General features: G+C 43.1%; 1 protein-coding gene across 1 annotated transcript in view; it reads left to right on the top strand.

Annotated features, from left to right (window-relative positions):
* Positions 1-26,933, top strand: part of TNNI3K (TNNI3 interacting kinase) — a 172,343-nt gene that overhangs the window by 82,057 nt on the left and 63,353 nt on the right. The window lies entirely within an intron of this gene.

Genomic DNA, 26,933 nt, shown 5'->3' with positions numbered 1-26,933 from the left:
CAGATGCTCTGGTTTAACTTGGATTTAAACTTGGAGAGTGGTCAGTTTGGACGAGCTATTACCAGCAGGAGAGTGAGTCTGTGTGTGTATGGGGGTTGGTTTTTTGGAGGGGGGTGAGAGAGTGAGAGAACCTGGATTTGTGCAGGAAATGGCCTAACTTCATTATCATACACATTGTGTAGAGAGTTGTCACTTTGGATGGGCTATCACCAGCAGGAGAGTGAATTTGTGTGGGGGGGTGGAGGGTGAGAAAACCTGGATTTGTGCTGGAAATGGCCTAACCTGAGGATTACTTTAGATAAGCTATTACCAGCAGGACAGTGGGGTGGGAGGAGGTATTGTTTCATATTCTCTGTGTATATATAAAGTCTGCTGCAGTTTCCACGGTGTACATCTGATGAAGTGAGCTGTAGCTCACGAAAGCTCATGCTCAAATAAATTGGTTAGTCTCTAAGGTGCCACAAGTACTCCTTTTCTTTTTGCGAATACAGACTAACACGGCTGTTACTCTGAAACCTGCGATTTATTTAGCCTACCTTTTTAGCTATCTGCAGTCCTGAGATTTGTAATTCAGGAACATTGGGAGTCAAAAGGACAGCACAGAAATTATTTTTAACTGTTTTGAAAGCTGGACTTTTTAATGTGAAGACTCTTCTACCCATGCTTGTCACAGGTTTGCAGAAAAGTCAATATTACCAGAAAAGTAATTCAAACATTGATGAAGTCAGTACGTACTATGACTCACATCAGAAGTCTGTATAGAATAATATCCTATTAAATGACAAGCTCCTTGCAGGATGTGACCATTTATCACCTTGTATTGCAGTTGTAATGATCCACTACACAGTTAAGAATAAGGGATCTTTAAATGGAGTCAAGATATGAATACACTAAAATGAAACAGATTACCTTTTATCCTAACAAGTAATTTTCTTTTATTTGAAAGGAATTGCACATTATTTTTCACAATTGGGTGTTTTCCTGTCCCTTAAGGTAAAGACATCAGGAGAGGCTCATGCCTAAACATTCAACTTTTACTTCCCCTATAAAAAGAGCTCACTTCAGAGCTTCACTGTTTTTGAGCCAGATGTGAAGCCAGACTAACCCTAAAAAAGCCTGTAAAACAAAGTGAGGCCATGTCAACCTAATTTACTTCAGCATACAATCCCTGCCATTATTATATCACTTGTGTGTGCGCACGCTTAGCTCCTTGTCTTGGCGGTGCATGTCCTCATTAGGAGCTGTCAAGGTTCCTTCCCCACTCTGAACTCTAGGGTACAGATGTGGGGACCTGCATGAAAACCTCCTAAGCTTACTTTTACCAGCTTAGGTTAAAACTTCCCCAAGGTACAAACTATTTTACCCTTTGCCCTTGGACTTCCACTGCCACCACCAAATGTTTATCTGGGTTTATTTATTAGGAAAGCGTTGTTTGGAAATGTCTTTCCCCCCAACACCCAACACTTGCACCCAACTTCCTGGGGAAGGTTTGGTAAAAATCCTCACCAATTTGCATAGGTGACCACAGACCCAAATCCTTGGATCTTAAGAACAATGAAAAAGCATTCAGTTTCTGAAAAGAAGGATTTTAATAGAAGTAAAAAGTAAAAAAGAATCACCTCTGTAAAATCAGGATGGTAAATACCTTACAGCGTAATTAGATTCAAAACATGGAGAATCCCTCTAGGCAAAACCTTAAGTTACAAAAAGACACACAGACAGGAATATCCATTCTATTCAGCACCGTTTAATTTCTCAGCCATTTAAAGAAATCATAATCTAACGCATATCTAGCTAGATTACTTACTAAATTCTAAGACTCCATTCCTGTTCTGTCCCCGGCAAAAGCATCACACAGACAGACACAGACCCTTTGTTTTTCTCCCTCCTCCCAGCTTTTGAAAGTATCTTGTCTCCTCATTGGTCATTTTGGTCAGGTGCCAGCGAGGTTATCCTAGCTTTTTAACCCTTTACAGGTGAAAGGATTTTTCCTCTGGCCAGGAGGGATTTTAAAAGTGTTTACCCTTCGCTTTATATTTATGACAGGAGCGCTTGTATCAATTGTATCGTCAGTGGGGGGAGTTGTGGGACACCTCCTGAAAGCCAGTAACAGTCGATGTAAGCAATGCAGTGTCTACACTGACCCTGTCTCCATTACATCGACTGTGACGCTACACTGCTCAGGGAGGTGGTATTACCACATCTGCATAGAGAGACGCTTATGTCAGCAGGAACCCAATTTAAGTGAAAACACTTCCACAGCTAGGTCAACAAAAGGCAGTTTTCATCGACGTAACCCTGGAGTGTAAACCAGGCGTAAGATCCAAGGTAATCAGTTTCTATACAGCAGGGAATGGAACCACAAATTGTTTTTCACATTTGGGAGGTACCACTTTCCAGTACTTCGGACTTGCAACAGCTAAATTGTACTTGTTCGAGTAGATTCCTAGGCCAGAAAGGATCATTATAATCATCTAGTCTGACCTCTTGTATAATGCTGCCATAACTTCTGGTTGATCTAAATATAGATCTTTTAGAAAGACATCCAATCTTGATTTAAAGACTTCAAGTGATAGATAATTCCCTTCTTTTCGTGTGTCAGTATATTTATGCCTGCATCAGTAATTTTCATTCCATGCATCTGAAGAAATGGGGTTTTTTTCACCCACGAAAGCTTATGCCTAAATAAGTCTGTTAGTCTTTAAGGTGCCACCAGACTCCTTGTGTTTTTTGCAGATAATTCATTAAATCTCTAGCTAAGTTGTTCCAATGGTTGATTACCCTCTCTGTTAAAAATTTGCACTTTAATTTGAATTTGTCTACTTTCAGCTTCCAGACACTGGCTCATGTTATGCATCTGTCTGCTAGGTTAAAGGGCTCTCTACTATCAGAAATTTTCTCCCTATTTTAGATACCTATTGGTTATGACTAAGTTGTGTTTTAACCTTCCCTTGCTTAAGCCAAAAGATTGAGATTCTTACAATTCTTACACTGTAAGGCAAATTGTCAGGACCTCAGAATCATTCTTGTTGCTCTTTTCTGAACCCTCTCCAGTTTTTCAACATCTGTTTTTTTTTACATTCTTTTTTTAAGAACTGGGCATGGTATTCCAATAATGGTTTCTGTGTGGTCTTTGCCTTAACAACTCAAGCTTGATGGGATGAGGTCACAACACAGACCTTTTTGAGATCATTGGCTCAGTACGTCTAGCCTGTTGAACTGATGTTAAGGAACTGGTCAATGTTTCAGCATCCGTAATTTGTTGCGCTGCTGTGAAAGCAGCAACCTTTTGGTGAGGCTAGTGACTTGGTACCAATGATTAAAGTATGAAAATAGAAGACTGAGCTCTTCAATTCGGGTGACTGTATGCCATCATGGGCATTGATATCATGTGCTCAGGACATGTGTTTGATATTGGAGACAAGGGAATAAATGTATCTGAAAGGTTTCAGAGTAGCAGCCGTGTTAGTCTGTATTCGCAAAAAGAAAAGGAGTACTTGTGGCACCTTAGAGACTAACCAATTTATTTGAGCATAAGCTTTCATGAGCTACAGCTCACTTCATCGGATGCATTCAGTGGAAAATACAGTGAGGAGATTTATATACACACAGAACATGAAAAAATGGGTGTGATCATACACACTGTAAGGAGAGTGATCACTTAAGATGAGTTATTACCAGCAGGAGAGCGGCGGGGGGGCGGGAAAGAAAACCTTTTGTAGTGATAATCAAGGTGGGCCATTTCCAATGCGTCCTTAGGGCTTAACCTCTTCTTGCCCGTGCTGTAGCTGGAAGCAGCTGGGTTATGTCGGTGATTAAAAGCAGCCTGGAGGTGTTAGCTGCCTTTCAACACTGTGTGGGCGGGAAGGGACAAGCTGTTTCTAGCCAGATAGGGGAGGGGGAGGGGGAGCAGGGAGAAGAGATGAGCTCTGCAAAGACATGGGCCTGGTCATCCCTTTCCCCACCCCCACCCCCACCCCCGTGGCTGGAAGCAGCTCCTATCCCTTCCCTCCCGCACAGTGCTGAAAGGCTGCTGCTGGCCACATTCTGGTGTGAACCCTGGCAGAGATCTGGGGAGGGGGGCATGTGACTCTGTGTCCACACTCACCATGCATTTCCTCAGGAAGACATGGTGCCAGGTCCCAGAAGAGGCGGGTCCATCCCGAGGGCCAAGCCAGGCCTGGAGGGTGGAGAGCTCTGAGCAGGGAGGGTCGGGTAGGGTGGTCACACCGCCCTGCCCCTTTGTTAGAGAGGCGTATGGGACTGTGTGGGGAGGCAGGAGGTGTCACCCTTCCCCGTGTGAACCCTAAAGCCTTAAAGATAAGAAGGTAAATAAAAAGAATCCAACTATGCAGTATTTCTTTTTAAGAGGGGCTCAGTCAACTTGATGTTAATTTGAATGTTTGTACTGCATAGTTCTGATTGATTGCTGTTGAACTTGCCTGAATATGAATAATTTTACCAGGTGTCCCATATTCAGCATGGGAAATATGGTCACCCTCATCCTATAAAGTATAGGCACCATGGAATGGATCACCTCAGCTCTGAGGCCACTGCCCTTTTGTATATTCCCTACCCTCTGTGGGAAAGCACCACAGAAGAGGAAGGAATACAGCTAACAGTGCTGGTTTAAGTACTCTGAAACATTTAAAAGTCAGGACACAAGCACTGAGGTTGTGGAGGAAAGACAAATCTTCAAATGAGATTAATTTTTTTGAAGATTTGCTAAACCCTACCTACAGTATCATGGTTCTCTTTAAAAAAGTAGAGTCTTGTAAGTGTAAGTGATCACAGGATGTGTCTATCTTTGAGGGATGTAGCCAAGAGTGTCAAACAGACTGATTTCATTCACAGCTCGCTGTCATCCTGTGGGGATTAAGAGATTGTGAGAAGGAGAAGATCATTCTTTTTTTTCCTTTTGACAATTAAAGGGTAGTGTGCATGTGTTTTGGAGGGAGGAGGGATTGAGGGTTTGGTGGTCTTTTTATGTTTTTTTAAAAGCAGTTACACCACAGAACACCCACTGTGTGTTAAGCTTTTGGTTAAAAGCACTGACAAGTATTAGTGATGTGCAAAACTATCAGAAAAATACAATACTGTATATGATAAAGTAGTTGGCAAAAACATGGTTTTATCTACTCTGACAGTTCCCAGTCTTGTTAACTGTTTACTTTGCTTCTTTACACAGCACTACTTATTATTGGTAAAGTAAATATAATTTGAAGTATCTCTCTAAAATGAACATGTTCAATTAAATTAAAAAAGTGTAACTGAAGTGTATAACTAATCTATATCTTTAAAAGCACAGCAACTCATAGATGAAGAAAAATTCAGAGATAAAGTGACATGCTTGTAAAGTGTGCATTGCATCCCCCTCTAGTGGCTAGTCCACATATAAACCCTGCTCACCGCTGGTTTTTCATCCAAAAATGCTGATTAGATTAAACACATTTTGAAGGAATGTATTTCATCAACATTTTCAACGGAAAATTATCAAAATGATTTATTCTGATAAGTCAAATGTTTAGTTTTGACTATCATTTTAAAATTTATGTAATTTATGAGTATTTTTATGTTTATGAAATTGCAGAACTACTAACTCTGGTATATAACATGTCACTTACATCAGCCTCTGTATCAGGTGACTGGAGGATGGCTAATGTAATGCTGATTTAAAAAAAAAAAAAAAGACTTCAGAGGTGATCTTGGCAATTACAGGCCAATAAGTCTAACTTCAGTACCAGCCAAATTGGTTGAAACTATAAAGAACAGAATTATCAAACACGCAGATAAAGATGATACACAGGGGAAGATTCAACACAGCTTTTGTAAAAGGACCGATTTATTGCCTGACCAATTTATTACAATTCTTTGGTGGTGCCAACAAACATGACAAAGGGAGATCCAGTCAATATAGTCTATTTGGACTTTCAGAAAGCCTTTGACAAGGTCCCATACCAAAGGCTCTTAAATAAAGGAGGCACTCATGGGATAAGAGAGAAAGTTTTCTCATAGATCAACAACTGATTAAAAAATCAGAAACAAAGGACAGAAATAAGTGGTCAGTTTTCAGAACGGAGAGAGGTAAATAGTGGGGGTCCCCCCAAGGATCTGTACTGGGATCAGTGCTGTTCAACATATTCATAAACAGTGTGGAAAAAGGAGTAAATAATGATGTGGCAAAGCTTGCAGACCATACAAAATTACTTAAGATAGTTAAGTCCAGAGCTGACTGTGAAGAGTTGTGAAGGGATCTCGCAAAACTGGGTGACTGGGCAACAAAATGTCAGATGAAATTAAATGTTGATAAGTGCAAAGTAATGTACCCTGGAAAAAAAATCACAACTATACATACAAAATGATGGGGTCTAAATTAGCTGTTACCACTCAAGAAGATTGTGGAGTCATTGTGGATAGTTCTCTGAAAACATCTGCTCTATGTGCAGCAGAGGTGAAAAAAAGCTAACAGAACATTAAGGGCCAATAGGAAAGGGATAGATAATAAAATAGAAAATATCATATGCCACTATATAAATCCATGGTGTGCCCACACCTTGAACACTGTGTTCAGTTCTGGGCACTTCATCTCAAAAAAGATATATTAGAATTGGGAAAAGTACAGAGAAGGGTAACAAAAATAATTAGGGGTATGGAACAACTTCAATACGAGGAGAGATTAAATGAACTGTTCATCTTAGAAAAGAGCCAACTAAGGGGTTTTATAAAATCATGAATGGTGTGGAGAAGGTGAATAAGGAAGTGTTTTTTACCCTTTCACATAACACAAGCACCAGGGGGTCACCCAATGAAATTAATAGGCAGCAGGTTAAAACAAACATAAGTACTTCTTCACAGAGCACACAATCAACATGTGGAACTCCTTGTTGGGGGATATTGTGAAGGCCAAAAGTATAACTGAGTTCAAAAAAGAATTAGATAAGTTCCTGGAGGTTAGGTCCATCAATGGCTATTAGCCAAGATGGTTACCCCATGCACTGGGTGTCCCTAAGCCTCTGAATGTCAGAAGCTGGGACTGGATCACTTGATAATTGCCATGTTCGGTTCATTCCCTCTGAAGCTTCTGGCACTGGCCACTGTCAGAAGACAAAATCTTGGGCTAGATGGACCATTGTTCTGACCCTGTCTGGCTAGTCTTATGTTTAACGTTTCTGAAACAAAATATTTGGAATTTTTGTTTTCCAGTAAATTTAGAAAAGTTTACTTTTTTTTTCTGATTCAGGATGAAAATTCCATTTTCTGACCAGCTATACTCATGACATAAAGTGAAGCTTATTACAATAACTCTTAAGGTCTGATTTTCTTTAGGGCCTCACCCTGGCTTCCACTTGTGAATTCATTATTTTCATCAGCATGCACTTTTCATCAGCATGCACATAGACACACACACACACACACACACCTCTGAAACTTGAGCAATTCTAACACCTATGAACGTATATGATATAGCTGTATATAAGTGGAGGCTAAATGTCACAGAGATCCCTTAAAGCAGTGGTGGGCAACCTGCAGCCCGTCAGGGTAATCTGCGGGCAGGCTGTGAGAGAGTTTGTTTATATTGACTGTCTACGGGCATGGCCTCCCACAGCTCCCAATGGCCGTGGTTCGCCATTCCCAGCCAATGAGAGCTGCAGGAAGTGGTGGCCAGCACATCCCTGTGGTCCACGCCGCTTCCCGCAGCTCCCATTGGCCTGATGGGCTGCAGGTTTCCCACCACTGCCTTAAAGCCTTAAAGCCTCGACTTCCATGTAGGTGAAAAACCAAAAGCAAACAATCCCAGAATCCAATGACATTACATTTCATTACATTCATCCAAAGCAACTCAAGATTAGATACCGACAAATCTCTGACCCCAATCCTGCGTTGATGAGTACATTGTCTCCTGTGTACAAATATTCGGCATAGCCATCATCACCCTGCAGATCAGAATGCAGGACTGAGGCCTAAGTGAAGGCCGACTTTGGCCCATAACGTGTCTCTTAGCGTTGGTAATTTACTGCTGAAAAAGTTTGGGTTTTATTATAAAGACAAAGTTATATGAAAGTCCAAAAATAAATAAATAAAAAGTCAGGGGGGAATAAAGCCTCCCCAATATTTATCACATCCGCGGAAGAACCTGAATACAGAACATTGTGATATAGCCAGTGTTGTGAGAATATAAGATCAGATAGGTTTCAGAGTAGCAGTCGTGTTAGTCTGTATTCGCAAAAAGAAAAGGAGTACTTGTGACACCTTAGAGACTAACCAATTTATTTGAGCATAAGCTTTCGTGAGCTACAGTAGCTCACGAAAGCTTATGCTCAAATAAATTGGTTAGTCTCTAAGGTGCCACGAGTACTCCTTTTCTTTTTATAAGATTAGAGATGTTTTAAAATTTTTGTCACTGGCATGATTATAGATTTTGAGAAGATGCATACTAACTTTTTTTGCAGTACTTACAAACTACCATCCCTTTTTAAATAGGTACTAGGTTTGTGAGAGTCTATCAGTGCTCTAAAAGGGCCTTCATTCTCTCTGATCAAAGTCTACAGCTGGATTTTTTATTTCATGGATCATTGAGTTGATAGACAGTAACAGATCTGTTATGGTTTATTAGCTCAATGCCTGTGCTGGGCATGTGTGATAGGAGTGCATGCTAAAAATCCTTAAGAAATTTTTATTGCAAAAAAGGTACAACATCAGGATTTGCATGGTGGTGGGTATTGTGCTTTCAGATCGTGCACAGCTAAGGTAGGAGGTATGGAGCCATCCTTTGCCCCCACTCATCTGCAATAGCAGAGCAACTGGCCACAATGTGACCCTTACATTACTCTGATCACAAAGGCTATGGAAAGTTAGAGCAGGCACCAGCATTAATCTCTCTCCACCACCGTCCCCCTATGCACTCGCCAGCAGAGCTGACCAGACACTGCACCTTCTTCAAGGGCGGCAGAGCAGCTGTGCTTCCTGGCACTCTGGGAAGTGTTGCTCAGCCCCATCACGGGTCAGGGGCTCTACTTTAAAGGCACAATAGAGCCCTTTGTCATTTTAGGCAACTTCTCTTCATTTTGCACACATGTAGCTCCTTTCCTCTGAAGAGATGATGACACTTTATACACATGGATTGAATCTCCCAAGCATTCTTTCATGTCTGCAATGGAATAATTTTTATCCCCATTTTACAAAGAGGTAAATTGGGGCATGGGCAGGTTATGTGACTTGCTCACATTTTCACAGTAAGCCACTGAGTAGAAGAGTGCGAGTCAGCCATAAAGAGTCAGCTAGATTCCCAGCTCCTGTTTTAACCAGTAGGTACACTGCAGGCCTGGGATCTGGAGTCTGGTCTCTGGTGTAAATTAGAGCAGTCTGGCTGCCCACAGTACCTGTCATAAATGTAAAGGGAAGGGTAAACCCCTTTAAAATCCCTCCTGGCCAGAGGAAAACTCCTCTCACCTGTAAAGGGTTAAGAAGCTAAAGGTAACCTCACTGGCACCTCACCAAAATGACCAATGAGGAGACAAGATACTTTCAAAAGCTGGGAGGAGGGAGAGAAACAAAGGGTCTGTGTCTGTTGGTATGCTGCTTTGCTGGGGATAGACCAGGAATGGAGTCTTAGAACTTTTAGTAAGTAATCTAGCTAGGTATGCGTTAGATTTTGATTTCTTTAAATGGCTGAGAAAAGAATTGTGCTGAATAGAATGACTATTTCTGTCTGTGTGTATGTCTTTTTTTGTAATTTAAGGTTTTGCCTAGAGGGATTCTCTATGGTTTGAATCCAATTACCCTGTAAGGTACCTACCATCCTGATTTTACAGGGGTGATTCCTTTACTCCTATTTACTCTGTTTCTATTAAAAGTCTTCTTGTAAGAAAACTGAATGCTTTTTCATTGTTCTCAGATCCAAGGGTTTTGGTCTGTGGTCACCTATGCAAATTGGTGAGGATTTTTACCAAACCTTTCTCAGGAAGTGGGGTGCAAGGGTTGGGAGGATTTTGGGGGGAAAGACGTGTCCAAACTACATTTCCCAGTAAACCCAGTTAGAGTTTGGTGGTGGCAGTGGTTATTCCAAGGACAAAGGATAAAATTAATTTGTACCTTGGGGAAGTTTTAACCTAAGCTGGTAAAAGTAAGATTAGGAGGTTTTCATGCAGGTCCCCACATCTGTACCCTAGAGTTCAAAGTGAGGGAGGAACCTTGACAGTACCAAAGGGCCATTCCAGCAGAGAATAGCCAGAGCTCAGAGACACCCACACCATGCTTCTTTTCTCCTTGGAAATGGTCCCTGTGCTAGAGACCTGATGTACAGGTGCCATAGAGTTACCAGGCCAGCTGCAAAGGCATACGCAGGTAGCCAGTGAAACTGGCCTTTTGGCTGCTTTGCACCCTCACAGCAGGGTGCATGCAACTTGGCCCATGATGGTCATGTCTTATTTTTCTAAAAAAAAAAGTATGCTCTAGTTCAACTACAGCTATTGACCTTGAAGCAGGAAATAATTCAGGGAAGTCCTATGGCCTTTGTTATGCAGGAGTTCAGATTAGATGATCACAGTGGTTCCCTCAGGTCCTTTAAAAATCAGTGAATTTATGTCCCAACTAATGCAGTATTGTTTCCTGTTGTCCATTTACGAAGGTCTCTTCCGGTCTTATTTTGAATGTCCCAGATGATGTCGTGTGACAGGGTGCTAAGCCGAAAACTGCTTAGCCAATCCTCTGTCACTCCAGCTCCAATTAAGGGAGGTGAATTGGAGCTGGGTAGACCACCTGGCCCTGATTGGGCAAGCTTGAAAAGCTGCTGCCTCAGCAGGCTGGGGCTGGATAACAGCCCCAGAGGAAGGAAGCCAGGGAGGGAGCTGGAAAGAGGAAAGCTGCAGTAGAGGAAAGGGGAAGCATAGCTTGCCCCCTTTTGCCTGTGGACTGCAAGAAGGGACTACTTGTATGGTGGAAAGGTGGTGGGAGCACAGCCTGTAAATAAAAGCAACAGGTGAGCACTGCACCTAAAAGTCTCTGTGTGACTTTCTCAGCCCACCTGGGGCAGGAGCCGGGAGGGCCCTGCAGGGACCCTGCTACACGTGACTGCCATAATTTCCCCTGGGAGAAATTGCTTTGTAGAACAAAACTCTCTCAGAGTAATGTAAGCCCCCCAAAAGTGCTAATAATATTGTTGTTCTGGAGTTATATGTAGCCCTTGATACACATATGGAAGCTGCCATTGCTATCTGAGTATACATCCAGGCCACAATAGAAGTAGAAAATACAAGGGCATAGAATTTTTTAATTTAAGCCCTTATACCTGGTTGTCTGTGAACCAAGTTCCAGTACAGATTTAATGTTTTTGACTGTGCTATAAACAACTGAAATGGGGATGTTTATAAGGGAAATGTTGGTCAACTTGTATACAGTGGAAAGAAGATATCTAAAGCTTTCAAATAAAGTTGTGTTACTTATTAAATGCAGCATCAAGCTGTTTGCCAGAGATTCAAACTCTGGCAAACAAACTACTCTAGGGTCATAGCTGTGAACTGACTGCTGTTTGCCCATTATGTTTGAGCTCAAAACCAAGCAGAAAGGCTGCCAAGAATGATCCTGACCTACCGGTGACCTTCAGAATTCATACTGCTCCACCAGCTAATAACCATGCTGCCAAAACAAGATGAGACAGGGCTCAACGTGAGACCCTGGCTGTGTAATCTCATTCTCAGTCTGATTTTTTGTTTGGTGTGAGATTGTTTGGGAAAGGTGAGGTAACATGGGACTTCAGCAACATTGCTGGTTTAAATCACAACTACGCAGTGCAAAGATACAGCCACGTATACCTACTCAGCTGAAAACATGAACTCGTTTCTGACCTGTCCAGGGCCCTTTTGTGTTCACTTTCTGCAAATGTTCAAGCAGTCAAACTATAGTAGCACAAAGTGAGTTACTCACGTACTTGTAACTAGTCATTAATGCATGTGTTACAGGTCCCCCTCTATACCTGATCCACAGGAGATACAAGCTTGTTATACCCCCAACTAGCGTGTTTTGGCTCTTAAGCTCAAGCTGTCACAGCCTATTATTTTTAAGCCCAGGCGTCCCCAGTTGTATCAGTCAAGATAGAGTCCACCGCTAATACACCGCACATGTATTCACACTGGGAGTGGGTAGACAGGATGGTAATATGATGGGCTACAGGACTTAATGGGCAGAGCACTGGACTGGGACTCAGCAGATCTGGGTTCTACTTCAAGCTCTGCTACTAACATGCTGGCTGATCTTGGGCAAGTCATTTTAGCTTTGTGTGCCTCCGTTTCCCAATCTGTAAAATGGAGATGATAGAACTTACCTCCTTTGTAACTCACTTTGAGATCTACTAATGGAAAGTGCTATAAAAGCTATATATTATTGTTTACTGAATGGCACCATCTTTAAGAGTACCTTCAAGTCTCCCCATTGAGAGACTATAGAAACCTCCCTATTAAACACACCTTACTGCTATTAAGGAAATCAAAAAGTGGGAAGTAATATTTGTATTGTGTATGAATTTTTTAAAGTACATTTGTACTATCCAGGACTTACCCAGCAAGGGGGGGTGTTGCCTGGAATTAGTGAAGGGGTGAGAGGAAAGAGTGTTTCTGGAATTTCAGAATATTATATCTGTGATGAGTTTTCTGAACCTGATGAGTCATCCTGGAGCCTGAGCCTGAGTGTTCTGAGCTTGATGAGTCATTTGAGATAATTACCTGAGAGGCCTAAGGGCCTAGCCAATCCACAAGCAGGCAAGAGTCTAACCAGTGACCTTACTGCAGAAATATAGGCTCCTAATGAAAGCAGTCACTCTGGACTCCTCAACCCTTGTTGGGGTTGCTCCTTGGTAGTTCTGACACACCACTCCTGCTCCAGCCACAGCTGGTTGCTTAGATGTCCTGACAGTGTCTCACCCTTTTTTTGGTGGAAGTCTTCCATAGAAAAATGAAAACTCCCAGCAAGCTCAGATTTCACACCAAAGTTCATAAAGGCCACTTGTAGGGCAGAATGCTTGGAGAATGTACAGGGAATAAACACTGAAGTGGCACCATTATTGTTCACCAGTATGAGAGCCAGCACCTCCAAAACCAGCCAGCCGTGTTCTAGGCTTGCATGACCATATCTCCAGCTCTGTGGAACAGGAGCTAGAGGTCACAGTAGCACACATTGAAAACAGTGAATCATTAGCTGGTGTATAATGGTTATTTCTGTCCTCAGAAATCCATGCTCCAGTTTGGTCCTCCACTGAAAGGGATGACCCTGGCCCCAGACATTGCTTTAAGCTTTAAGCCCACCCAGCTTGGTTTGCCAAGCTGCTTCTGGCTCTCCTAATAAAGTCTATAAGACAGAAAACCATAGTTGTGTCACTGGCTGGGATTGCTTGAGAAGAAATGGAGCTGATAGCTGCTCTCCCTACATTTCCACAGGTAACAATTCCCCTCCTCTGCTTGCCTATCTCTTATGTTTCAACGGAGGTTGGGCAGAGAACTATTAGCTGAAGAGCTATGACTTCATGGAATTACCCCTTATTTAACCACTGTGAAATCAGAATCATGTCTTGAGTGTTTTACCTGAAAGTCAGACCAGTCACAGAGAGTGTCATACTTGTAAGCCCTATAAGTGCTTAGCTTTCTTTTCTTGAAGTTTTAGAGTCACACAGTATGTCTACACTACAATAGCTGACTCTGGCTCATAGGGCTTGGGCTGTGGGGCTATAAAATTGCAGGGATAGACATTCGTGCTCTGAGGCCCTGTGAGGGGGGAGGGTCTCAAAGCCAGAATGGCTAAATAGGCCCAATGGTCTGTGATGGGATGTTAGATGGGGTGGGATCTGAGTTACTACAGAGAATTCTTTCCTGGGTATCTGGCTGGTGAATCTTACCGATATGCTCAGGGTTTAGCTGATTGCCATATTTGGGGTCGGGAAGGAATTTTCCTCCAGGGCAGATTGGAAGAGGCTCTGGAGGTGTTTCGCCTTCCCCTGTAGCATGGAGCATGGGTCACTTGCTGGAGGATTCTCTGCTTCTTGAAGTCTTTAAACCACGATTTGAGGACTTCAATAGCTCAGACATAGGTGAGAAGTTTTTCTCAGGAGTGGGTGGGTGAGATTCTGTGGCCTGCGTTGTGCAGGAGGTCAGACTAGATGATCATAATGGTCCCTTCTGACCTTAATATCTATGAATCTATGGACCAGAGAGTATCTAGACTGATCTCCTGTATATCACAGGCCACCACGCAGCACCCACACACTAAAACCAGCAACCAAAATTAGACCAAAGAATTACAGTCCACATTTCTTCATCAACGTTGCATGCCTATAGACATGGGGCTTTGTAAACAGAGCTTGCTAGCCAGCCAGGTGTGTGTAAACACTCAGAACTTTAAAAAATACTAATACAAAATTATGGGGCAGATTCTGCTCCCTGTTGTGGGTCCCTTGCTCTGAGAACGCACAGGGGCCATCAAGTAGGCAGAAAGGCCCCCTGGGAAATTCCCGCAGCACCGGGCCAGAGTTGGCCATCCTATGCTATCCCACTGCAGAGGCAGTGGAGCCGTGTTCCAAGGTGGTGACAGACAGAGCACACAGATTACTGTACCCTCAGCCAGTCTCTGGGAAGCAGAGCAGTTCATTGGTGGTTCTGGAGAAAACCACTGTAAATAGAGTGAGTCTAATGTACGCTAGATGCTGTGCCTCCATAATCTAGTCCTGTATTTTACTGTGACACTCTGTTGGGGTTCCCCAAATTGTGGACCCTCTGTCACCACTCTCAGCCTCAGCAAGTGAGAGTTTTGCTACTGCTAAAGTATGTGTCAGCTCCCTGACACCCCAGATTGTCTGCCTTGCCAGCAGACTCTGCCCATCCAAACCCTGCCAAGCAGGTAACAATCAGTAAGTCCCAATTCCCAAGTTCCTCAGAGAAGTCTTTTTGTAGTGCATCACTCCTCCTTACTGAAACACTCACAAAACCTTATCAAATGTGCTGATCCTTTAAAGAGACAGTACTGGGAGCAGCTTGCTACCTTACCTGGTGTTAACAAACACTCTGTTTCAATCAAAGCACTGAACTGGATTGTAGTAAAAGTAAAGTAAGTTTATTAATAAAAGGACACAGGTTTAAGTGATATCAAGTATCAGGAGTAAGGATAGAAATGGTTACAAACAAAAACATAAAAATATGCTTCTATGAATAAAACCTGGATTAACAGACTAGAGTCTCTTGTTCAAAGCACTGTTTCTCACCAAGTTTCTTTTTCAGCATGGCTTACCAGACTCTTTGGCTAGGGAGCTTCACAGAGCTCAAAGTGTTTGGTTCCTTTGTCTCTTCAGGTGAAGGAAAGTATAGAGGTACTGTCCCCCTCTCTTTATAGTCCAATACATTTTTGATACATATTTTTCTGATGGGTATCCCCAGAAAAAAGTTCCTTTTCCCTGGTGGGTCTATATGGCCACCGTGCTGTCAGGTGTGGACTCCATGCTGGTTCCTCCCCCACTGGTGATTTTTACAGTGCAAATGGTCTCTTCCCACAACATCCAATATAAATGAATTTGGCTACACCTGATGTGAGGTGTTGGCCTCTTTCTTTTGTCTGGAGAAAGCCTGTTTATCAACTTCCCTAACATACCCGGTTTAAACACATTTTAGTCACATATTTTCACCTCTGTTAAGTCCTTTGTGGGATGACAGTAGATACATCATGCAGGAATATTAATGATCAGTGAGTCATTAGTTTTCCCAATGATATATTTCATGTCATCTTTTGGGTAAATATCATGACAACAGTGTGCCAGCTGGCATTGGGGTGCTCTTAGGGTCAGGCTTTCCCACAACTGGGTCAAGAAAAAACCCAGCAAACAAGCATTACAGTGGTCTGCATGCCCTGTCACGTCATAAATAAGCTATGTTCTAATAAAAATGTCTGAGGTCAAGCTATAATAAAATAGGTTCTGTAGTAATCTCTAATTTACCTACGGTGACCAGACATCCCGATTTTACCGGGACAGTCCCGCTTTTAGGGGACTGTTAGCCGACGGCCAAGGATGTTTGGTGAGGTGCCAGCTATGCCCGTTTATACCATCCGTGACTTTAACCGCTAGGACGCACTGTCCCTTCGCGGCGGGCAGCCCGGGCTAGGCTGACGGATGCCCCAAGGTCCTAACCACCCGTGACTTTAACTGCTAGAGCTCAGAGCTCCTTCGCAGCGGGCAGTCAATACTGACTGACAGGTGCCCCAATGGCAGCACTAAGAGCCTCTCCACACCTGTGACTTTAACTGCTAGAGCTCAGAGCTCCTTCGCAGCGGGCAGCCAGGATTGACTGACAGGTGCCCCAAGAGTTTGCCCCGTGGAGGCGGCACAACTCAACGCTAGGCTCTTAGTACTCTCACCTAATGGCCAGGCTTTAGAGCCAAAACGGCTGAGGTTCTTTAATTGTGTCGGCTGCTTTACAGTAAACCAGAGAAAACAAGTCAGGCTTATGCATAAATGGTTACCAAAATTTATTAAGCTAGATTCTAATCATGTGGTTACAAAATTGCTAGTGCCTACTTATTTAAATGTAGAGATGTTACACACACAAACAAGTTACAAAACTGAAGCCACAATCCCAAAGAAAGAAAACAAAGTATAGAGCTCTATTTCAAAATATGTGTACACTAAAGATAGGAGATCAGGTGTGGGTGCTTCTTACCATCCTTGCATCTCTCGATTCCAGCGGTGCCAAGCCAGGATCGGTCACTCAATTCTGCGGAAAGACGAATAAGGGACAAGGCTTAGGGACCCTCTTAGCTGCAGAAGCCTTGGGAGGCTGTCACTTATCTGACCAGCAGATAGATAGTGAAAAGCACTCAAAAATCATGGTGCTGTAGGTCCCCTACTTATACCTCTGTACTCTTTTATTCTCTTTCTCCTTTCTTATGCCAAATTGAGGCTGGTCTGTCTGGGTGATGCCAGCTTTCGCAAGAGTAGTTTACACTTGCAAGGGAGAGAAACAATAAGTGTCTACTACTGGACATTTCTTTTATCAGGGTAAATATTTTCCTACCTAGGATGTTGGTGTGTGCGCATCACGCTATTTAGTAGGGGCTAAGAGCCATGTCTGTCACAGGGCCTCTGCCTGCTGTGAGCTTAATCGTTGTATCTGTTCCCAGAGGCACATTGTAGCAGCATACCTGTGCTTTTTTCACAGCTTCAAAGGCTGTGCTGGAATATATGTTAAGTGCCCTGTTCCGGCTTCCTCCTGTGTTTCCAGCAATGCTGGTCTGAGGGGGGGGGCTGGCTGTCTGGCTACAGGGACTTGTCCCGCGTCCCGACCTTACATCGGTCGGGACGCCCTTTGTCCCAATATTGGGACCGTCCGGACCGCAGCCGCAGCGCTGCCACTCACTGCTTCCGGGGGCAGCTCCCGGCGCCACCCACTGGCAGGAGTGCCGGGTGCTGCAGGGGTGGGACTTGCAGGCATCGGGAGTGGACAGAGAGCCCCCCACCCGACATGAGTCGACCCGTGACCCTAGAAGCCAGAGGGAACTGCCAGCCGGATGCTTCCCGGGAAGGGAGCCGTCCCATGTAAGCACTGCCGGGACTCCCCACCTTGCCCCCTGGCAGGTCCCTCTGGCTCTTAGGGTGGGGGGGCTCTGCGTGCTGCTGGCATCTGCAAGCCCCACTCCACGGCTCTGGCAGCTCCCATTGGCGCTTTTGCTGGCCAATGGAAGCCATGGAGCTCATGCTTGTGTGGACGCAGCACATGGAGAGTCTGGAGACTCTCAATATGGGACATTTTGACAGTAATTAGAAATCTTCTGTAAATAACTGTTCATTTTTAAATTGCTTAAACTGAAACCCTCCATTTTACTTTGTCAGTGATCTTGCAATTGGGTAACTGAGAGTGGGAGTTGGCCTGAAAACAGGAAGTTTAATACATTATAAATTGACTTTGTCTGACATTTTAATTAGTTTGACTATACATTTTCATATTCAATCTTGTGAAAAATAATCATTTCAATTGCATGCTTTGTACAATGTCTTTCTGTGATGAGTAAGAACTGAAATGACTCTCCCACATGCTCTGCAGCATTGCTTTGGGGATGAACTATACCACAGCTGCCCTATAGTTTTTGGTTGTATTCAAAAACTTCATTTTTAGATAATCAGTGGCCAGATCCACTCAGAAATCAGTTTCTGAAGTATGTGTGATGCATTGATAGCTTCAGCAGGATTATTGTGTCTGCTGTTTTAAGGTTAAATATCATAGTTATCAAATAAGAAAAAAGAAATTCTTGGAGAACAGAGTTCTTCTGCACTGCTGGGTAAGTGCAGAATACAAAGTATCCACAACATACAATGTAGTCTGAAGACATGAACATCTTTAGAATACTAACTATTTGCCACTTGAATATGGTCTGCAAAGTCTCAGGAGCTCTGTGCAAAAAGCTGGATCTAGCTGGAGAAAATGATATTGTGCTCAACTGCCATTTCCCTTCTTTGATGTAAGATTAATGCACATCCTGCTTATATAGAGAGCTAAATCATCACCTACGTGGATACTTCCCAGGAAGGAGAATGGAAACTCCACAAGTTTTGACTCACTGACTTTCTACTTGGTTGTTCTATCAGGGGCTTCACTCCCTAGAACTGAAAGGCAGCTCAGCTCCTGTAAACCTGCAGATCTTAGGCGATCTGCTGCGAGTCAGGGCCATGCCCACAGAGGCGCTTTTGCATCTGCACTGGATGCCAAGTACAGGCCATGTTGATGTTGGGAAGTGAGGCCATCCAGCCATGTGTTACAATCATGCTATAATACTAAATTGAACACTCAGTACAATAATCATTTGAAATGTTTATTACACTGCGAGTGAAATTCTCCCTCCCGGCATAACAGTGGACTACCTAGGAGTGAAAATCTGGATGGGCCCTGACTTGTAGGTGGACAGGCAATGACAGATTATGTCCCCTATGCATGCTAAGAATTTGCAGGAAATATCATGTTTTGCTGTAATAGTCTTCCAACAAATATTAGGGAAGTTTAAATCCGCCATTAATACTAGCTCATATGTGTTAGCTAATCTTGTTACCTGCTTGTAGAATGACTCATCCACTTCTTCCTTATTTGATGGTCAGTAATAAACCCCCACAACACCACATCCTCTTTTCCACATATGTATCCCTTCGGAAAAAGCTGTATCCCTCAATCTGGGAGTTGTCCCACCAAGTCTCTGTAATGCCAATTAAGTCATAATTTTCTTCATATACCATGACTTCCAGTTCATCCTGCTTGTTCCCCATACTCCTTGCATTTGTGTACAGGCATCAAAAATATTTTGCAGACTGCCTATTGCTTTTCTTGCCTTTTTAATACAGTTGTGGTTTCTAGTTCCTTCTCCAGAAATTAGCCTCTTCCCCTTGTCTTCATTATTTGAACCTACATGCACATTGGCCGGATTTTTGCCACCGGATTTTTGTCACCAAAGCTCTCCTTGTCAGGTTAGCCAGACAATGTCCAGAGATGCTTGTGATATGGCGGGACTCACCATGCTAGCGCCGCCTGCTGGCTGTCTTGGGAATTAGCTGTACTAGACAGTGCACCTTCTTCTGGTGATTTATCGCTGCTGTCACTCCCGCTCCAGGACCCATGTCACTCCCAGGATTGTGGCATGCTCGTCATGACACAGCCCTCTAGCCATGGCCCACTCTGTTCTTCCCCCTTCCAGGGGAACTACAGTCTGCTGTCCAGCTACTTCCCTCAGTGGCAACTGCAGCCAACTGTCTGGCCATTTCCTCAGTGGTGAGCGGGGGATGCAACCTGCCCACTACTCTGGGTCCCAGCCAGGGAACCCTGTAGATGGCAGCCATATGCTGCATCCCCTCCAACCTTTCAGTACCTTTCCCTGGGCCACTTCCCCATGGCCCCCAGCATCCTCTTTGCCCTTGGCTCTGGACCTCAGATTGTGAATTCCTGCAGCCAACCCAGAGCCGTCTTTAGCTCCCTGCCCACCGACCCCTCCACCTCCCTGTCATTGCTAGCAGCACTGCTCTGTCCAGGGTGTTGCGCTTCTGCTAGGAACCTGATCTTCCCACCTTGAGCTCCAGGGAGCTACTGAATTTACTCTGCCCTGCAGCTCTTCTTATATGGGGCTGCCCAGCCCTGACTGGCTGCTCCTCACAGCCCGTTTCCTATTGGCTGCTTTTCACGCAACCACCATAGAGCTCTATTAACTTCTAACAGGCCAGTGTGGGGCAGGCGCCCCATCACAATGCTCTTCCCAGTATTTGATAGATGGAGCCCATCCCAGCACAGTAATCCTCTTTCCTGGAACATCAGCTTGTTGTAGAAGCCAGAGGTCTCTCGCCAACATCACCTGCATGGCCAAGCATTTACTTCCATGATTCGATGGTCCCTGCCTAGGCCTGTTCCTTCAATAGGGAGGATGGACAAGAACACCAGTTGAGCCCCAAACACTTTTATCCTTCTTCCCAGAGCCACATAGTCAATCATCTCCTTGTCATTTCTGAACATCCTAAGGCACTCCAGTCTTCCTGTGAGCTGCCTCTTAGGAACTCAAAATTGCACAACAAATCTAGGCCCCTCTGCCATGGACCAGTTCAGTTCCAATGATAAACCTGCACTGCATAGAACTCAGTTGCACATGAATTCTGTGTGTGGCAATGTATAGGTATAGAGATAGGCAAGATATGGGATGAACCATAGTGTTCATTGCTATGCAGAATCACCCATTTTCCAATCCAATGGCTTCTGGAGTCAACCATGTCCATCAGGTTGGAGTAGCCTCCACAAAACAGCTATGCAGCAACTCCATGACTTTTGGGAGCACTCCTACCCATCCTGCATATATCCTCAGTGCACAGTGTGGCTACTCAGGGTTTGTGCTGCACTCTGGATTTCGGTCTAAGTAACTTAGAAACTGAGAGCCATAAGATATGCATTGTATTATCTCTGATATGTGGAATTGCCCAGCATTTAATTTTAAATAAAAGTTTAATTCTCTTATTGTTTAGTAAAAACTTGGTCCGTTATTGATAGTATTTTGCTAAACAACAATAAACCACCACCCCCATCACTGCATAACCTCACTAAATCCTCTTTTAGGCACAAGGCCTTGATTTTGCTGTCATTGAAGTTAATGGGAGCTTTCCAATTACTTCAGTGAGAACGGGATCTAGCCCTCAGAGCCCAATTCTAAAATCTTGATTCAGTCCCAACTTTGGGAGAAACCTACTCAGAGAACTGTAGGAACAGACATAGCTGTGGCTTAGTAACATCAGCTCCTTTTACTGGGTTATCTCTGTATATGTATTTTTGAAGATTTACACATCTCAGCTTCATGTGGATGGGTGAGACAAATATCCTTAAGCCAATATTTTTGGTAGTAATTTACAGCACATCCTCAGATGTTAGCAGTTTCAAATCCTTGGAGGCTGAGGCACTGCATGAGTGAAGTTTATGTTTCTGAAAATAGAGTTAAGCCGGCCCAGTGTCATGGAGTTGTCAAAGTCTGATCTATTTTGATAAACAACATAAAGCCTTGTTCTTGATCAATCACAGCTCTTCTCAGCTGCTTCTCTAGGGGGGCACTCGTCCATTTGACTCTAAAACTTACAAATGCTTCCCTCTCACCCCGCCCCCATGTTTCTTAATGAGAAAAAGACTATGTAAGAATGTCCAGATTTCTAGCATTTTAACCTGATTTCCTTCCTTTCCCATTTGGCTATTGAACTGTCTCTTCTCTTTGTAACTTTAACTGGGATGAGTGATTGTTCTAGCAATCATTATGTTGACCTAGGAAGTTTAAGTGACAAACTAACAAACAGATAAAGGAGGTAAGTAACATACTGGAAATACCGCTAACTTTAGTTTTATTTTCTTACATTTTATGGGTGAGTTTGGTGCTCTTAAAAGTGAGGGCCTGATGGAACTGGTTATGATTAGGTATAGTGAGAGCTGGCGACAAACTTCCCCTATGAAGCTCTAGATACAAATCTCAATCTTGACCTGTGGCATCCTGCATCAGAATCGCACGCTGCAGCATTTCTTATCAGTCCTTGTCCTGGGTTTCTCCTAAGCAGAAATTCAGACATACTAAATTGAGTTGTATTTTTATTGTTTATGTGAGTAAGTGTCTACCAGGAATTAGGCTGAATTAGGCATTTACTGTAAATATAAATATATAAATCACATACACAAACACAGGAGGCTAGGGCCTAGAATCCCAGTTCTTCACATCCAAAAATACAGGCCTCTCCTACTTGAGCTAAAGAATGACGCCTTTAGCTAACCCTGTTAGTAGGACTCATAGATTCTCTGTGGGTCAGCGACAATATAGCACAATATCACTCATAAACACAAAAACAGCCTATTACAATAGGATTTGAGCCGAAATCTCCAGACATAAAAGGCTAACATGCTCACCCATAGTGCCACATAGTCCCTTTTCTGTTCAGCAGTGAGTTGCGCCCTAAATCAAAATTCATTCCTTTCCAAGAGGGAAGTTCCATTTTTTCTCATTTGAAGCTATGGAAGTGAAAATATATAATGAAAGCCCATTTGGTTCTTATCTAATCAGAACATCATCTCACTCACAGTTTCAGTGTCAGTTTTCCTGCTTTCCTTTGCTTTGCTTTGTGGCTCTGTTACCTAACTGCTCATGAGATCACACTCCTATAAAATAGATATTTATTACCATACATAGAAATTTACTTTGTAGCTGATTTGTTGATTCTTGGGAGCTTATTTGTAGGAATCCCATTATCAATAGGATACATGTGTATAGTTAGATTTATTCATAGACATTATCACTATCCCCCATTGCATTCCCTGGTGTTGAACAAATAGTCAGTAAAGAGGGCAGTGTTTTGTTCACATTACCCTCAATAAATGGGTTTAACTATGATACAAATCTCATAATTCACCTCTTGAATCCCAGTGGTTATTGGACAAATCCAAGGCTTAGCTGTAAGCCTTCAAATATACCTCCACTGACAGTCTAAGGTGATGTCATAGTTCTGCAATCCTTCACATTTATTGGAGTTTTCAGTTGCTATGGTTTCAAAGATTTCTCTGAAATTAAACTTTTTACATATGTCAGTACAGCTAATGAGCTTTTACAAATAACTCTGCTGTTGCCCTGCTCTGAGCAGACATTATCCCATGCCACTAGCTGGCCAAATGCCAGTTATTCAGGAGTTTCCACCCCTGCATTCTGAACAGCATTATTTGCCTCCCATGAACCCTCTTTTGTAAGCAGCTGCAGCATGCTGAGAGGACTCCAATGCTGTTGGAAAAATGAACTTGCCTGGGGTGCTGACGCAGCAGACCATGTAAACAGCTCCAGCATTCCCTACCCCCAAACCGTAGCACAGAATTTCTTTGGAGCCTCTGATCTGCTAGTGTAGGCATTAAGAAATCCTGTGTCACCCCCAGACCTAAGTCTCCTGCACTTTATCAAGCTACTAACAGACAGCTTCCATGTATTATTTTGCTTTTAATTATATGAGTGATTTCACATCAGGAAGATGTGTTTGTAAACTAATGGCTTTAATGATGTGATGAGATTAAAAATGAAGCCTAATTAGCTCAGTATATTTAACCCTTGGAATGCTTCCAGGCATGTCTTTATGTCTATGCCTCTCTCATCACGCAGGTTAATCACTTTCACTGCTGTATCAAAAAGTGCTCATCATTTTCTCAGTATGGTGGGCAAGTAGTAAGTGCCTTTTGGAAGTAGTACTTCTGGGAATAATGAAATTGCAAGATGGGTGATGGTGCCTATAAGTACTGTGAGTATTTGGTAGTAACCCTGAGCAGTGGCAGAAGAAGGTATTTTTAAAATGGAATTTCCCCATTTCACTTAGATCCAGATCAATGTACTCAATATTCTTAGGTGAACAGAACCAGACTTGAGTTCTGTTGCCAGAGTCCCCTGAACTCTGAGACTGGCTTTAGAAAAAAGAGAAGATACGATGGCAGTCATCTGTCTGTCATCACTGTGGTATGTAAGTATTGCATATAGTCCATCTCCTTCAATTGGCATTGGCTTGAACTTCCAGTGGCCTGTCACATAGATTTGTCACATTTGAGTTCAATATATTCAGAACATATATAAATAATTGAGATCCACTGACTGATACGTTGTTCCAAAAATCAGCCAGTGCTGGAGCTTTCTGCTAGAACTGTGAGAGAAGCTTAGTATGTCAAGTGAAACCCAGAAGTTTGTTTTTTCACTCACAAAATAATGGAAAAGTAATTTTTCTTCCATGGTTTGATTTATACTTTTTGATGATTCGATGTAAGTGCTATGATGAAGGGGAGAGTTCCAGGCAATAGTCTCAATACTGATTCCTGCAGGGCAAACCAATGATGTGATCCTACTCCCACTGACGTTCAGGGGAGTTTTGGCACTCACTTCACTGGAAGCAGATCTAATGCTACTTTGAACTCTCAAATTTCATTACATTACTCCTAATTGTACTCCCTCCTACCTCCCCATCTTTCTCCCCATCCCATGATTACTCTCCAGTCGTAGTGTCTACTCCTTAAAAAATATATAGACTTATCATGCTCCACTTTTACCTTTTGTTTAACCAAGTTATGTCTTTATAATCCTTGCAATCTTTCCTTTTAAGTCTGCCCCCAAACCATTTTTATGCTCTTATCTAATAATAATATTCAGATACCCTGGTGTTTGGCTTAATACAAGGAACTACATAGATACTTGAATATCTCTTTTTATCTGTAGATCTCAAAGCACTTTTCAAAGCAGAGTAAGCATTATCTCCATTTTACAGATGAGGAAACTGAGGCATAGAGAGGGCATATGCTTACCCAAGTCCATAGAGCAAGTTAGTGTAAAGATGGGAGTGGAACTCTGGGTTGCTAACTCCCTACTTTGGGTGCTAACCAGTAAGCTATTGTACCTCCCAATTTTTAAAGCTCTACTCAGAAGATAAAGCAGTAATACATTAAGTCAGTGGTTTTCAACTTGTGGTCCACAAACCACTATGGGGTCTGCAGATTTCCAAAGGGGTCAGCACCCCCATTATAAATTTTTGAGGTGTCCGCAAATGAAAAAAAGTTTAAAACCACTGCACTCAGTGATACTAACACCATTTAAGTCAATGGAGCGGTGCCAATTTACACCAATCTGATGAGGTTTAACAATGACAAGGTTCAACAAGGACAAGTGCAGACTCCTGCACTTAGGATGGAAGAATCCTATGCACTGCTACAGACTAGGGATCAAGTGGCTAGGCAGCAGTTCTGCAGAAAAGGACCTAGGGGTTACAGTGGACGAGAAGCTGGATATGAGTCAACAGTGTGCCCTTGTTGCCAAGAAGGCTAACAGCATTTTGGGCTGTATAAGTAGGAGCATTGCCGGCAGATTGAGGGACGTGATCATTCCCCTCTGTTCAGCACTGGTGAGGCCTCATCTGGAGTACTGTGTCCAGTTTTGGGCCCCACACTACAAGAAGGATGTGGAAAAATTGGAAAGAGTCCAGCGGAGGGCAACAAAAATTATTAGGGGACTGGAACACATGAGTTATGAGGAGAGGCTGAGGGAACTGGGGATTTTTAGTCTACGGAAGAGAAGAATGAGGGGGGATTTGATAGCTGCTTTCAACTACCTGAAAGGGGGTTCCAAAGAGGATGGATCTAGACTGTTCTCAGTGGTAGCAGATGACAGAACGAGGAGTAATGGTCTCAAGTTGCAGAGGGGGAGGTTTAGGTTGGATATTAGGAAAAACTTTTTCACTAGGAGGATGGTGAAGCCCTGGAATGGGTTACCTAGGGAGGTTGTGGAATCTCCTTCCTTAGAAGTTTTTAAGGTCAAGCTTGACAAAGGCCTGGCTGGGATGATTTAGTTGGGGATTTGTCCTGCTTTGAGCAGGGGGTTGGATTAGATGATCTCCTGAGGTCCCTTCCAACTCTGATATTCTATGATTCAGATGTGGATCTAGCCCTTTCTGTCAAAAGAGTTTTGACAACAGTCATGAGTTCTCCCATACTTAATTCCCCGAGATACTATGAACAGGGGCATGATGGAACTCAAACATGAATAGAGTGTAGGGGTGAAATCCTGGACTCATTAAAATTAATAGCAAAACTCCTGTTAACTTCACTGAGAGTGGGATTTCACCTTGGAGTTTGTTTGCGTAAGTTATAGTATGGATGTTCAGTCTGTCACATTGTCTGGAGTGGTTGATGATTGTGAATGCCTACCCCAAGGCAGACTGTCAAACACCAGGCAGACACCCCAAACTGATGGATCACTATATGAGTCATACCACAGAGTCACAGACAGTCCCCTTAGCTTCTCCAGTCTGTCTTGCTACCCAGGCAAGCTGGACTTAATGAAAAATGGTCACTTACACCAAAAATCACAAAATATTCAGGTTGCTTCCAGTCCCAAGAGAACAGTCACTTACCCCAGATCATTTGTGCAGGAGGTCAGCCTAGATGATCGTAATGGTCCCTTCTAACCTTAGTATCTATGAATTGGTACCCTAAGTCTTACACCAAAGACAAAGCGTGTATCCAGTCCTGTAATAAACTATATAAAGTTAGGAAAAGGAAATGAGAGTAATTTCAGGTTAAAGCAAGCAGGCATATAACACAAATAAGTTACAATCTATATCCTAAGTGTGACAGAGTTGTAGTGATCTGTCAATTCAAAATGTCTTTCAGGGCAAACCCAGGGATAACTGTGGGGGATCTCTCACTTCAGTTTAGAGTCTCTGGCTCCATGTGAATCCAAACAGCAAAGAGATGAAGAATTTTTTCGGGCGTCCATATTTATAGCTTCTTCTCACAGAAACCAAGCTGACATCAACAGTTCCCACAAAGATCTCTTCTTCGTGGTAGTGGTGGTGGTGGGGGGGTGAGGATGCACTTAACAAAGTCTTTGATCCTTGACATCACACAATA

Source organism: Eretmochelys imbricata, chromosome 8 (assembly GCF_965152235.1).
Source record: "Eretmochelys imbricata isolate rEreImb1 chromosome 8, rEreImb1.hap1, whole genome shotgun sequence".
In the NCBI taxonomy this organism is placed as follows: Eukaryota; Metazoa; Chordata; order Testudines; family Cheloniidae; genus Eretmochelys; species Eretmochelys imbricata.
The sequence above is the reverse complement of the archived record's forward strand: the minus strand, read 5'-3'. Positions and strand labels throughout refer to the sequence as shown.